Here is a 12,648-nt window from a genome sequence, read left to right on the forward strand (position 1 = left end):
TATATACATAAAATGGACGGATCAGTTCATCTTCTTGATGACTGTTCACGTTCCTGTTTACCCAACCGTTGAAGATTAGGTGTGAACATTCCCCCCCTTAATCTGAAGGGATGTTGGTGAGCCCAAGCATCGTTCTGAATCTTTCAAGTTTTTCTCTTCCAAGCGCTTTGGTGAAGATGTCTGCAATTTGCTCATTTGTGGAACAATGACGGAGATGGATTGTTTTGGCCTCAACATGATGTCGGATCAGATGATATTTAGTATTGATGTGCTTAGTACGATCATGGAACTTTGGGTTCTTGGCCAACTTTATTGCAGAGGTGTTATCAATCATGAGTGGAGTTGATTGTACTTGTTTTACCTGCAAATCTTCAAGAATTTTCCTGAGCCACACAATTTCTTTCGTTGCTTCAGCTGCTGCCACGTATTCTGCTTCTGTTGTGGAATCTGCTGGAACTGATTGTTTGCGTGATCTCCAGGAGACAGCTCCTTATCCAAGACTCATAGCATATCCTGAAGTAGATACCCCAGTTTCTTTGTCTCCATCGAAGTCTGAATCAGAGTATCCAATCAAGCTGAAGTCGTCCACCTGTGTATACTTGATTCCAAGGTCTTGAGTTCCCTTCAAGTACCTTAGAACTCTTTTTGCAGCAGACCAATGTCCCTCACAAGGCTTTTGCATAAACCTGGAGAGGATTCCAACAGAAAATGAAATGTCTGGTATGGTAGTAGTGAGGTAGATGAGACTTCCTACAAGCTGTCTATACTTTGTTGCATCCTCAAATTCCTTTCCTTCAATAGATGTGAGCTTCAAGTTTTGTTCCATTGGAGTAGAAAGAGGATTGCACTCTGTCATGCCAAATCTGTTTAACATATCTCCAATGTATTTCTTTTGAGAAAGAAATATGGATTTTGGATGTTGGGTTACTTCAATGCCAAGATAGTAATGAACATAGCCCAAATCAGTCATTTCAAAACTTTTTCCTAATTCTTTCTTTATGGATGCAATATAGCTTTCATTGTTCCCTGTCATTAAAAGATCATCTACATATACCACAAGATATACAACTGTTTTGCCAACTTTCTTGACAAATAAAGTTGCATCATCAAGATCAAAATGTTTGAAGTTGAGTTTCAAAAGATGCTCAGTTAGTTTTTCATACCAGGCTCGTGGTGCTTGTTTGAGGCCATACAAGGACTTCACAAGTTTGCATACTTTATGTTCATGTCCTTTCACAGCAAATCCTTTAGGCTGGGACATAAAAACATTTTCTTTTAGATCTCCATTCAAGAATGTAGTTTTTACATCCATTTGATGGACTTTCCAACCGTTTTGAGCAGCTAGTGCAAAGAGTGTCAAGATGGTGGCCCATTTTGCTGTGGGGGAAAAAGTTTCCTCATAATCGACCCCTTCCTTCTGTGCAAAACCTTTTGCCACAAGCCTAGCTTTGTGCTTGTCAAGTGAGCCATCAGCTTTGTACTTGTTCTTGTAGACCCACTTGCAGCCAATTGGTTTGGTTCCAAATGGAGGATCAACCAGCTTCCAATTGCCATTCTTTATGAGGGCATCATACTCCTTCTGCGTCGCTTCTTTCCATTCATCATGAGAAGCAGCTTCTTTGAAGGAAGTTGGTTCAAAATATGTAGACAAGTTCAATTCACAATCATAAGTAACATCCATATCAACAGGTGAATTAGAGTTATCTACATCACCTCCATCTTGTCGGTTTGTATTTCTGGTTCCTGTTTTTCCAATTTCATCAGGATGTACACTTTCAAGTGTCTTTGTCAGCCACTTTGGGGGACCTTTCTGAGATGGTCCAGGCTGCTCTGTTGATTGAGTTGGGACTGAATCAAGATTGAGTCTCCCAATTCTATCAATTACATCACTTAAAGGATCATCTGGTGTTGGAGTTTCATGCAAGGGAGATTGTTCTTCAGAAGAAGATTCCACATGTTGATCTAGTATAGGAATCCCCCCTTCAAGATGTGGAATCTGATTATCAAACTCTTGAAATGATTTCGTTTTTGTGAATCTATCCAAGCGATCAAGTTGCCGCTCAACAACACTATCAGATTTGGATGATTCAAGAAAAATGACATCTCTAGATACAACAAACTTTTTATTTACTTCATCATAGAGACGGTATGCTTTAGAGGTGTTTGAATACCCCAGGAAGATACACTTACGACTTCTAGCACCAAGTTTGTTTCTATGTACCTTTGGTATTAAAGCATAACAGGTGGAACCAAAAATCCTGAGATGTTTTACCGAAGGAACATGTCCATACCACAATTCATAAGGAGTCCTATTTCTTATAGCACTAGATGGACATCTATTCTTTATATATGCAGCACATAGAACAGCATCAGCCTAAAACATTATCTTTACATTTTTGAAGAAAAGCATGGATCGTACCATATTCAAGATTGTTATATTCGTTCTTTCTGCTACACCATTCTATTGGGGATTATAAGGTACAGTTGTTTGATGTTTGATCCCATGTTGGCGAAGATAGTTTTCAAATTCATTTGATATATATTCTTTTCCATTATCAGTGCGAATAGACCCAATATGAGATTGTGCATCATTTTCAATCCACTTATGAAAATTATTGAATGTTTGAAAAGCATCAGATTTGTTCTTCAATAAATAAACCCAACACATTCTGGTGTAATCATCAATAAATTTCATGATATATTTATTTCCATTTGCAGAAGGAACAGGCATTGGACCACATAAATCTGAATGAATGAGTTCAAGCTTCCTATGTGCTCTTGAATGTGAATCATGAAAAGACTGTTTGCTATGCTTTCCTAGAATGCAAGCATCACATTGCTTATGTTTTCTAGGAATGGTAGGCAAACCAGCAACACCATTTTTCTTCAACAAGCGGAGACTATCATAGTTTAAATGTCCAAATCTAGCATGCCATAATAAACTTGATGGAAGTGTACCTTCTTCATGATGAGAAATATATGAGAAATGTTGTGCATGAGCAGAGGTTCCTTGCAGTTTAAGAAGTCTTTCTTCTTCTATTCCCCTCATGACAAGTGAGTGGTCAGATGCCTTTCTTACCTCAAGATTTCCATCAAACATATGAATGGAGTGACCTTGTTGGCGGATGTGGACCAAGGACAGCAAGTTTCTCTTGAGCTGTGGGAGATATAGAACATGATCCAGAAGAAAGTCTGGAAGACCAGGCAGTTTAAGCCTGATTGTGCCAAGCCCTGATGGCTTGATTTTTGATTGATCTGCAAAGTATACTGCTCCATCAACATTGCCAGTGAAATCTTCAAAAAAATCTTTCCTATGAGTCATATGACAGGTTGCTCCTGAATCAAGCAACCAATCATTTTTCGAAGAAGCAAGTGAAACATTAAACAAATCTTCATTTACTCCAATGTTACATTGTGCCTCAATATAGTGAGCGGATTCAGGTGCTTTACCTTTGTCTGTGTCATTAGTTTTACCTTTCTGCTGATTTCTTCTCTGCTCAATTTTGTCCCATGGTAGCTTGCATGTAGAAGCATCATGTGATCCATTTCGTTTGCAGTGAATGCAATGCAGATCTGCCTTTTCTCCTGAGAATGTCTGCCCCCCCCTGCCTCTGAAGTATCTTCCTCTTCCTCTTCGTCCACCTCTTCCTCTTGTAGAATCTTGAGCAGGATGCTTTTCTTTATGAGCAAGGCAAACAGTCTCTTCAGAAGATTCAGGGATTGTCTTCTTTCCAAAGGCTTTCTCTCTTTCAGCAAACTTTTTCACAAGAGAGTCAAAGGTTATATCTTTAAGATTTCCATTTTCTTGTAATGACTCAAGATAATTGGAGTAGGTAGGATAGAGTGCTTTGAGAAAGGCAATAAGAGAGATATCCAGCTCAAGCTTAGTGGATTTAATATCATGCATTATAGACTTTATTTCAGATGCAAGAGCAAGAGGATCATTATTTTTCAGTTCAAGAGTGAAGAGTTTAATCATGAGCTGAACAACTTCAAGTGAAGAATGTGAATCATAGAGTTCTTTCAGCTTTTGTAAAGCTTCAAAGGCAGTGGAATAGGATGAAATATGATGACTTACTTCTTCATTTACAGATGCTGCGATCAATGCGTAGGCTTTGTTGTTCTTGTTTTCCCAAATGACAAGTTCTTTATCTGATGTAGGCTGCACGGGGTCTTTGTCTTCTTCTCCGACACACACTCCTTTCCACAAATCATTGTAAATGAGGGTGTGTTTTACCATCCGAGACCATTCAGAATAGTTCTCCTTTCCAGTGAGAACTATTCCTACCATAGAGATGATTGAATGCATTCTGTAAAAAATTACTTCTGCTAAAAAAATCCTTACGTTACAGCCTTCAAATCCCTCTAATATTTTGCTAAAAGCATCAGCATTTCATTGTACATATCACTGCAATACTACTATGTTTTGAAAAATGCGTAATGGATCACTTCAATATATCACTTCATTCTATTAATATATCACTTCAATATATCAATACTACAAATGCTTTGGTATATAAGACATTATGGAAACACCGCAATATTTTGAATGATATACAAACGCTTTGAATTATTTAAACTATGTAATATCATGAAGTCAACAAACTGCTCAACTCCATACCAAAACCGCCATCATAAATATATATTGAAGTTAAAATCAACAGCACAACATTATACCAGAACCGCCATACTGAAGTTAAAATCATCTCTCTTGTCATATATCGGCATTCTCAAACTTAAGGGACTCACAGATTACAGAGCGACTTCAATCCATCAGGAGGACCATGCCTTGTGCTAGCACAATAGCCTCTGATAATGGAGCTCTACCCACATTTAAGATGAGCGAGTCCACCTTCATTGCCCTGCTGCTGCTGCTACTGCAGCATCCTCCCGTGCACAGCCCTTATACTCGACACACACATCGAGTAATTAGACCCTCGGCTCCCGTTTTAGGCATATGCACGTCGAGTATCGATCCATCTGCTCGGTCTGCAATTTGAAATTTTCGATTATTTGTTTCTGATTCGGAAGGATGGCCACCGGGGTGAATCCGCCTAACGGAGTTTTTGTGGAGGGGAAACACTACTATTCGATGTGGCGCAACACATTCGAGTTAGACACCAAGTATATTCCCATCAAACCTATTGGGAAGGGCGCCTATGGAATTGTTTGCTCGGCCAGAAACGCAGAGACCAACGAGAAAATTGCCATTAAGAAGATCATCAATGCATTCGAGAACCAGACCGATGCGAGGAGGACGCTCAGGGAAATCAAGCTTCTCAGGCTGTCGAGAATTGAACGGTAATCGAGAGGCGGTTGCAGAGATTGAAGCTGTTCAGGAAGCTTTCAAAAGAAGCTCTGAGTCGGGCGATTTGTGGAGCAAGGAAGTATTAACCAGAGAGGCAGTGGGATTCAACGTAATGCAAGGCTCTCAGAATGTTGGTGAAGCAGCATATGGTTAAGCGCTTCGGATGTGGAGGGAAAGCCAATCTGTTTGTGTATATGGCGCTAATTCCCCCTAATATGAGCGAGCTCGAAAGGCTGGAAGAGGCAAATGCCGTGGGAATGATATGATTCGGTCACGAGGAACTCGAAATTGCCTTCAGGAATCAGCTGTAAGTTTTAACGATTCAAGATTGCTGCGGGGAATATCGTAAATTGTTAAACTTCCTGATGGATTTTTGTAAAGGTTATGAATGTCAAAAGATAACTGTGCGCAATGGCAGCAAGGTATACGGTGTGGAGAGGCAGTAAAACGGATGCGCAGAGAATCAATGAGGCGCAGACAATCAATGATGCGCAGAGAATTAATAACACTCTGGACGGATGCAGCGCTCAGAACAGAGCAGCGCTCAGGACTGAGCAGCGCTCAAGACAGAGGAGCGCTCAGAACAGAGATGGGAGTTACAAGGAATCTGGGACCTGCGCTCTGATACCATGTCAGGCCAGGGTAACTCCAAAATGGGCAGTAGAAAACTGACTGATTATTTCATTAGACAACTATTGTTTATATACATAAAATGGACGGATCAGTTCATCTTCTTGATGACTGTTCACATTCCTGTTTACCCAACCGTTGAAGATTAGGTGTCAACAAATGGTATGTTCTATGCTTAAGAGCAATTCACTTCAATTTCTTTATTAGCCCAATATCAATATCTAGTTTATAAATCACATCAACATGATAGTAGAATGCAGATAGAACATAAACATAAACAGTAGAATACAAGCCAAGACAAGAGGACACAAGATGTGGCACCAACCAAGGACAAACACCAATGTTGGGAAACCCTTGATCAATTCTTCTTATATTCTTCAATAGTTCAACAGAGAAAGAGAGTACAAATTTTCAAATCTGATCATTTATGATAGCAGCAAAAAATTCCTAACCAGCAAAGTAAATGCTGGTCAAACAGGACATAATTCTTCCTCTAGGCAGCTCGGTCAAACCTAGTCAACTTTGGCCTCCAACAGTAAGCCCAAACAGCCAAAAATAGTCAGCAAAATCGAGTCAAAAGATGTTCAACGAAAGTCAAACTGAAGCCAGCCCTAGGGCAGTCAACATTGGTCAAATAAGAGGTAAAATCACCTCGATTTCAATGCTCAGATTTGTGGCCTTCCAAGGAGAAGTTCCTCACCCAAATCCACAGTCAAGAGGAGGTCAACACTGGTCAACGCAACCCAAGAAACAACCTTTTCAATTCGGTCAAACTGGTCAACACAATCAAACAGTCAAACAAATCCTCCTTCCTTCACACGTGTGAGAGACAACTACTAGATTTGTGTACCCAATCAAGTGAGGAGAGAGATATGTGAGAAGATGAGATGATAATAAAATGACTTGAGGTCTCCTTCTTTTATATGCAATTTTGAGGATGAGCTAGGGGTTTAAATGCTTGTTTTGCTTGCTAGCCGACCTTGACAATTTGTCCATAATATAAATAAATTCATATCTTCATTTTTACATGTCAGAATCAGATGATCTTTAGATCAATCCTACACCTATTGGAGAGAGGAATCCAATAAAAATATCAGCTATCATAAATAAGATGACCCATGTGGAGTTTGACCCTAGTTGCCAATTTTAACACTCCCTCTCAACTAGGGAGAACTCCATCTACTAATCGATCTCCCAGTTAGTACTATCTCTGCCATCAATGCACTACTCTATTGAAACATGAAGAAGAAGAAGTGATAGAGAATGTATCATACCATTACCTTCTTACCTGAAGTTAGTCCCAGATAAAAGAGAGTGTCTCATACCACTCTTACCGACCCGAAGTCAGTTCTAGTTGATCCCAAATCAATATTGGTCATCCTAGCATAGGGAGTATGGTAGTACACGATGCGTCCATCGGTAGTGATATGGACCCTATCCTCATTTCCCTACTCATTGGCCAGATGAGAGGTACTTCCCATGAGTCCCAGACTGCATGGGTAGGATGTCTCAGCAGGAGAAGGTTGAACCACTCATCCTTCCTACATGTCGCCACGGGGTATCATAGGGGAAGGCTAAACCACTCACCTTGTACACAACAAACCACTAGGGGAAGGTTGAACCACTCACCCTATGGTTTCTCATTGCTCCAAGAAGTATCCCAAGCCCCTCGGAGCTCTTAGAGCTCAATGTCCATATCATGCAGGACCCTCAGAAGAGGGTCTCTCCATGACTCCAAGTCATTATCGGAAGTCTAAGAACTTGACCTTCCCAAGGGGCTTTGTCAGAATATCGGCAACCTACTCATCAGTCCCAATGTGATGGAGCCTTATTGCTCCTCGTTGTACCATATCCTGGATAAAGTGGTACCTCATATCTATGTGCTTGATCATGAAATACATGATTCTCTGATAATCGGATCCCACTCTGGTTGTCATAGAGGATCAAGGTGGTATCTAGCAAATGTCCAAACAGCTCACTGAAGAGCTTACTCAACCAGATAGCTTCACAAGAGGCCATACTAGCAACTACATATTTGGACTCAGCAATGCTCAAGGCAACCGATTTCTTCTTCCTACTCATCCAGGACATCAAAGCAGAACCTGAAGAAAAACAACACCCAGAAGTGCTCTTGTGATCCACCATATTGCCAGCACAATCAGCATCAGAATAACCTTGCAGCCTCACATCTTTGGCAGTGTATCTCATTCCATGAGTGATTGTGCCCCAAAGATATCTCAGAAGATTCTTGGCACCAATGCAATGTATATGGTGAGGCTCAACCATATATTGTCTCAACATATTCACTGTAAAACATATGTCCAAACGAGAGTTCACCAAGAAAATCAACGCTCCTATGAGTTGATGATACTCACAAGAATTTCCCAATTTAGGTCCAGCAACACTACCACATAACTTCTTGAAGTTAAGTTGCATTGGGGTAGTCACAGGCTTGCAGTCCACCATCCCAAATCTTTTCAATATCTTCACAACATACTTTCCTTGAGATAGGAAAATTTCTCTTAGTGTTTACTAGATCTCCAACCCTAGGAAGTAGTGCATTAGTCCTAGGTCCTTCATCTCAAATTCAAAAGCCAACTCCCTCTTACATTTTTGAATGAGAGGGTCTGCACTTGTCAGAAATAGGTCGTCCACATAAAGTACCAATATGAGAGGTTTATCATTTTCAACCTTAAAGTAAAGGTTCGGATCAACTTCACTACTAGTGAATCTCAGCTTCATTAGATAGCTATCAATCCTCTCAAACCAAGCCCGGGGTGCTTGCTTCAAGCCATAGAGAGCTTCCTTCAACCTGCATACATGAGATTCTCGGTCATGAACCTCAAACCCTTCGGGTTGTTCCACAAAGACTTCCTCTTTGATCAAACCATGCAAGAAAGCAGCCTTGACATCCTTCTAATGTAGGTTCCATCCTTGCGAGGAAGCAAGGGCTATGATCGAGCGGATGGTGTTGTATCGAGCAACAGGTGAAAATATCTCATTGTAATCTACACCTTCCTTTTGAGAGAAGCCTCGAGCAACAAATCGATCCTTGAACTTTTTAGCACTTCCATCAGCGCCATGCTCGATTTTGTAGAGCCATTTAGAGGTGACAACTAATTTTTCCTAGGGTTTAAGAACCATATCCCAAACATCATTCTTCATAATTGACTTATATTCTTCATTCATAACATCCTTCCATACTTGTTTCTTCACGACTTCTTCAAATGATGAAGGCTCATTTTGAATGATAGTGCTCATGACGGTCAAGTATCCTTGATACCTGTTCAACTTCTTACTTTCATAGAAAGTCCCTCTTGGTGCAATATGTCTATCGGCATCTAAAAATATATAGGACTTCCAAAAATTCTAAAGTGAGAGACATCAAGTTTCTTACTAGTAAAAATTTCTTCGAGAATCTTTGAGTCCAATGCTTGATGAAGGCATCAATTTTGAACATATACTGCGGTATTTGCAGCTTCAGCCCATAAGAACTTGGGAAGCCCTTGATCATGAAGCATAACACGAAAAAATTCTACAATAGTATGATTCTTCCTTTTAGCCACACCATTCTGCTCGGGAGTGTATGGTGTTTTGGTCTCCCTCTTAATGCCAACTTATCTACAATAATCATGGAATTCATTTGATTCATACTCAATCCCATTATCAGTCCTTAATATCTTGATTTTCTTCTTGGATTGGTTTTCGATCATGGCTTTGAAGTGACGAAACCAAGTGAACACTTGATCTAGTTGGATATTGGTGGCCACCTGCCTATTCCACTTGGACCTCCACCATTCTTTCTTTTAGTTTTTCAGTTTCCTTATTTGTAGCACAATTTACTATTTTTGGCAGTTTTTCGGGTCCTGAACTTCCAGAGCAATTTTGAGGCCCTAAACAACTCTTTTTGGGAAACCTGGGTGCAACATGGGTCCATGGACCGATGTTTCTCACTCAAAAGTTATAGTCCTCGGATAGATATTTCTAACGAGGTATTGTGCACGTCAAACATAGATCGTATGCCAAAGTTACGACCCCAAGAAGTTGATGTACCAATTTACCCAAAATGGGACCCATAGTTTGGTGCTTCATCTCCTAGGGTTAGGTTTTTGGATGTTTAGGGTTTTCCATTGTTTCTCAACAATAAATGGGCCTTCGAGCCTCATTGTAAAACAGTTTAGAGGCATGTAGCTGCTACATCTCTTCTCACAGATAAGCTACCATCGCCCGAGCTAGTTTATTTCCATTTTTGTTTATAAGCATATTTAAGTATTTTACATCAATGAAATGAAGTATTATTTCTGTTGCATCTTTGTATTTATGTTCATATTTGTAATTTGTTATGTTCTTGTTTAAATTTGGATCAGTGGTATCAGAGCTGTCTACTCTTTCTCTATTTTTCTTTGCATGTCCCCAATGAGGTTGGGATATAAGGAGTTAGGACTTGAACTAGTCGAACCTTTGCAAGACCAACCTCGCAAATCCCAACAGACTCCCATGGCAGATGAAAAGAAAGATGAGGGGGCAGGATATCCTATCAAAATCTTGCTCGAAGAGGCCCTCTAGCGACAAAGGAATGTGATGATGGACAACTTTGCCCAGATCCTTCAGCGGCTACCTAGGGGCGGCACATCTACTTCTAGCAGCTACTCTGGAAGCACCACACCCTTTAAGGTAAAAGTTAACTTTGACATTCCCATATTTGAGGGTCAGATAGATGCAGATGATGTAGATAAATGGTTAAATCTACTAGAAGGGTATTTTTTTGTTCATGATTTTTCCGGCCGGGAAAATATTACTTTCGCTCTTCTCAAAGCCACCCCCCATGTCAAGGACTGGTGGGAAACCTACTACGAGTAGAAGGATGAAAGTACAGCCTCACTGTTTTCAACCGCACCCACTTGGAATTCATTCCAGAATGCCATCAAGGAGCAGTACTACCCTGTCAGAAGCTATGAGGATAAATACATAAAGTGGACCACGCTGCGGTAGGGAAGGGACCAAGACGTGCTGGAGTTTACCAATATTTTTCATACCCTTCGCACAAAGTTGGGTATCAAGGATTCTAAGTTGCATTTGGAACTCAAATACTGCAGCTGCCTACACAGGTACATTCAGGACGAGATGGAGTTCCTGGGCATCTCCTCGCTCGACACAACATACTAATACGCTATCAAGATGAAGCAGAAGTTTAAACAGAAGAAGCGAGACTTTGGATCTGCGAATCTGAAGCAAGGAAAAGGTTCCGCCAAACCGTTGAACAAAGGACAAAGCTAAGGGAGGGGGGGCCAGGACAACCCGCCAAAGCCACAAGCAAAGAACAACACTACGAAGCCGAAGAAGGACATAGGAAAGTGGTGTGAATTCCATAAGATCTCCACTCACAACACAAGTGAGTGTCGGGCCAAGAAATCACTGGTGGCTGAGCTAAAGTCTTCGGAATTAGATGCATGTTCTGAATCTGAGTCAGAACCTGATAAGGGGAATGACAAAGGGAAGAAGATTATCAATGCAGAGCCCAATGCCACCATTGCCACCACAAAGATCCAGGAGGAACCCGAAGATCTAGAGGAGGAGGAGCGCCTCTTCCACTCCTAGATGTGGGTAAATGGTTCCCCGCTACAGTTCATTGTCGATAGTGGGAGCCAAAAGAACCTCATTTTGGCAGAGGTCGTGAAGTGGCTGGGCTTACCAACCACAACAAATCCACAACCGTACACCATCAGGTGGCTTCACCAAGGATGGGATCTTCGTGTGAGCCAGCAGTGTCACCTTCCATACAATATCAAGCCCTTCACGGATGAGGTATTGTGTGATGTTGCTCCCCTTGATGTTTGTGGTGTATTATTAGGCCAACCATACTTGTGGAAACGACATGTTGTCTATAAGTCAAGGCCTCGTGTTGTTATTGTTACTTTGGAAAATAAGTTGTACAGGATACCGGAGGTAGTACCGCCTAGGCCATCTCGTTGGTTGCTGCAAAACAATGCAGTAAGCTCATTTCCAAAACTGAGAAATTTGTTTTCCTAATGATATGCTCTCAAGGAAAGAAGAAGATGGTGGCCATGACCTCCAGACAGGGCCCCTCTTCATGACAACAATAGATGAACAAGGTCATGGAGGAGTACGAGGACATCGTCACCTCTCCCGCAGGGGTGCCTCTTCACTGCCAGGTCAAGCACTCCATCGATCTGACCCCAGGTGCACCACTGCCCAATGGACCAATCTATCGGTGCTCCATTCTAGAGAACAATGAAATCAAGAGGAAGATTCAGGAACTAATGTAGAAAGGTCACATCCGACCGAGTTCATCACCTTTTGGGAGCCCGATCGTGTTGGTATAGAAGAAGGATGGGACTTGGAGACTTTGTATTGACTATCGGGCGTGGAACAAGATCACTGTCAAAAATAGGTACCTAATCCCATGAATTAATAACCTTCTAGACCAACTGAAGGGGGAAAAGTATTTCAACAAGATCAACTTGAAGTCAGGATATCACCAGGTACCAATCAAATCCTCCGATGTGTGGAAGACTGCATTCAAAGCCAAGGAGGGCCTTTTCGAATGGTTGGTTATGCCTTTCAGGTTGATGAATGCTCCTGCAATCTTCATGAGGCTGATGGATGACATCTTGCAGCCATTCAGCAACTCATTTGTAGTGGTATACTTGGATGACATCCTGATCTTCAGCCAGAGTTGGGAAGAGAAC

The sequence above is a fragment of the Pinus tabuliformis genome, chromosome 6 (assembly GCF_031772625.1).
Source record: "Pinus tabuliformis cultivar Carrire ecotype Pingquan chromosome 6, CPIR1, whole genome shotgun sequence".
Lineage (NCBI taxonomy): Eukaryota > Viridiplantae > Streptophyta > Pinopsida > Pinales > Pinaceae > Pinus > Pinus tabuliformis.